The following is a 2,888-nucleotide window of genomic DNA, read 5'->3' as shown; positions in this document are numbered from 1 at the left end:
AAATTCATAACTAATCGTGGAATTGCCAAGCCATCACCATTGCAGAAGGATCGATGAATGCTACGGGTCACCCCGTAGCCTTGAAACACTCCCACACCAACTGCCTACCTAGCGAATGTTATGGCCCACCCCGCAGTCTTACAACACTCCCACACCAATTGCCTACCTAGTGAATGCTACGAGCTGCAGTCGTACAACACTCCTATCTTGCCATGGCTATCGCACATGGTCTTACCGCTCATCAACCAATCCATCCATCGCCAAGAATACGCTAACTGACGGTTGGGAGTTTCCTAAATTCCCAACTTACACAATCCTCAATCCAGATGGCTACTTGATTCATCTTCCCTCCCAACGAAAATGTGAACTCATCCTAGTTTCACGCCTCATTCGGCTTTCGAAAATCTGAACAATTCTCCTCCACTTGAATTCATCGAAGCTCTCCCAGCACACAAAGTTCGAAGGATTCCTAATCCATCTTACCCTTATGATTGAACCACTGACAACCTGCACTCAACAATGCTAGTGTTCCATCACTAGCCAAACCCAAAGACCGCACATCACCTGAAGACCAGATGAACACTCCCCAAAATCTCAGCAAATCCGACGACCCCAAATGCTTCCGATGATACAGCCCCTGAATCCTGAAATCCTTTATGCTGGTGACAAGACCAAAACCTTAGCAATCAATTAATTTTCCTGACACTCCCAGTGGCTAACCTAGCTCACGTGACTATCACCACCATCTTCTTGCTACTGCTCCTTCCCTAGAAACGGTAGTGATTGAACCTAAAAGTCCTTCCATATGTGACTGCCAACCCTACCAGATCAAATGCTAAAACCATGGAATCCTGAATTTACTAGAGAACCAAACCACTCACCTTGACCATAGACCTTCCAAACGATACCCCTGGATTGATCCCGGCAAAGAACCATAACAACAATCGAGCACAATGAAACTCGTTCAACAAGATACAACCCCTTGCTGACCCACTAATGATTCATGGCATGCAAATGGCATATAACAATTCTTGATGATACAACTCAAACAATTGTAGATAATTAAACCGAAGATAACGCTTACCCAAACAGATACAAAATCCTAAGCAATATAAATACAGATAATAACCAAAGAGAAGAAAAAAGGCAACATACCCGCAATATCACCTGCTGGAGTCATGGCATGCCCATGTTTGACACTCAGTTCTTGGCTGCTCTCTGCTGGGGCTTCTGCGCTACCCTCACAACCATCAATGATCCTCAAAGTAGCCAGAGCAGGTGCACTCACCACTCATCCCATCAACACCTGACAGTCGGCCTTATTGTGGACCACTTGGTTGCAGTGAAAACATAATGGGCTTGCCCCTAAGGACAATCCCTGCTGACATGACCAACCCTGCCCCACTTGTAGCAACCCATACCCTAGAACAAGAAATCCCATCATGTATTTTCCTACATGTGCTGCACTGACCCCGACCCTGCTGTCCCCACAATTGCTGATCTAAAGTCTTAAGTCTCTTCTCAGGACCGTCTATTGCCTATAACTGATCTGGCCCCCTCTTCACCAGGTGCTCCAAATCGATCTCCCGCTCTCGGTCTCTAGAAATCATATCATTCAGGGTCTTGCACCCTGATATACTCACAAACTCCCGGATGTCATCCCCTAGCATATCATGATACATTACCTTCTTTATCTACTCGTCTGATGCATATTGTGGAACCAATAAGGCCCTCTCCTAGAACTTGGCAGTGATCTCTGCCACAGTCTCAGTAGTCTAGCATAGATCCTGACACTCTCGCACTAACTAGTACACCTCAATCACCGATGCAAACTCAGCTCATAACCTGGTCAAAAAATCATCCCACAACATACCATCAACAACATCATCACCCACCTCACATCCTACCTCCACCAACCAGTCTCGTTCCCTATCCTTCAAAAGGCAAGAAGCAAATCTGACATTCGACTCCTCGGGACAGAAGTTCATCCTGAACGCATTATCCATATCTGCTAACCATCTCCTATTGTGGGATTCTTCTCCCCCGAGAACGTAGGAGCTCCATATGCACGGAACTCACGGAAAGAAAGAGTGTGAGATCCAACGACAACCATAACCTTAGCACGGAACGTGCCCACACGCTCATCCAAAATCTCCATAATCCCCTCCTTGACTGTACCAAAGATCAAAGGAGTCTGCTCCAAAATACCGCAGGTAATCTCCGACAAGATGAACTCCTGTATATGCTCGCTAATCGGCTCAGTGCCTACACCTGAGCCGGAACCAGAACTTGAACCTCCTCCCTGAGTGCTCATCACCAAATTAAAATATAATCATGCAAATAATCAGAACATACTCAAGAATCCTCATCCCACAAGCTTCCTAGATTCTTCAAGACTCTCCCTAATTTGAGTATGGATCATGTGCTTTCAGTAGTAAGGTCCCAATACTACCTTCTACACCTATTCATACTTTCCGTAGAAATCATCCCAATTCGTCTAAGTCACCCTCTCAAATTGATGCACCCTTAGATCACTAAACAACACAACTAAACCCACTGATGCATTTCCTAGGCTCTCTTAGGTTCCCGACCCCACCCTGACCTCTGCTTCTGAAAGGATCTCACCAATGTCAACTAACTACCTCATGAATATAGTCACATGCAACAGAGATTAGATAATCATTCGAGTAAAAGACTCAACCCTAGAGCGGTTGGACTCAGACAATAACTGTGCAACAGGGTCTGATCTATGGCTTTGAGATTATTTAACATGTGCCACATTTGACTTAAGCCCCACAAAGCACAAAGAAATTAGCATTCAGGCAATGGAAAATCTAACCAACATACACTAATCAAGCCATTACATCCACTTATCTAAAATCCATACA

The sequence above is a fragment of the Lactuca saligna genome, chromosome 7 (genome assembly GCF_052625555.1).
Source record: "Lactuca saligna cultivar CGN05327 chromosome 7, ASM5262555v1, whole genome shotgun sequence".
Taxonomy (NCBI): domain Eukaryota; kingdom Viridiplantae; phylum Streptophyta; class Magnoliopsida; order Asterales; family Asteraceae; genus Lactuca; species Lactuca saligna.
The sequence above is the reverse complement of the archived record's forward strand: the minus strand, read 5'-3'. Positions refer to the sequence as shown.